Here is a 599-nt window from a genome sequence, read left to right as displayed (position 1 = left end):
CTCACCTATTTACATATCTGTGTGTGTGTGTGGTATGTGTATGCGGTATGTATGCGTAGCGTATGTATAACGCGTTACTGCCCAATTATTCTTGGAATTAATTCCTGGAAAAATCACAGTATCTCTTCGCTTAAGTCGCGAAAATCAGAATAGATTGAATATAAAATTCCTGATGCTCCCAGATATCCTAATATAGGATTCACAATAATTCCAGATCATGCTTAATTTCTAAATGATACGAAATGATCGGTGTATGATATCAGAAGCTATAATAAGGTTCGATCTTGTACTAAACGATTTTCTCAAGTAGTGTAGTCAAAGAAGCGATACCAAAATATATCGATCGCTGAAATAGATTACTGTGAGTTTCTGCAAATTCTATCAGTATATATATCCGTCTATCTGTTACCTGTCTGTCTGCTGCTATGTCTGTCTGTATGTATGGATGACTATCTACCTGTTTGTCTGTCTGTCTATCTATCTATCTATCTATCTATCTATCTATCTATCTATCTATCTATCTACCTCTGTATCGATCTAACTGTCAGCCTGTCTGTCTCTCTCTTCCCCTCTCTTTATGTGTGTGGATATAAATATAT

Source organism: Octopus bimaculoides, chromosome 24, assembly GCF_001194135.2.
Source record: "Octopus bimaculoides isolate UCB-OBI-ISO-001 chromosome 24, ASM119413v2, whole genome shotgun sequence".
NCBI lineage: Eukaryota > Metazoa > Mollusca > Cephalopoda > Octopoda > Octopodidae > Octopus > Octopus bimaculoides.
This window is presented reverse-complemented; position numbering follows the sequence as displayed.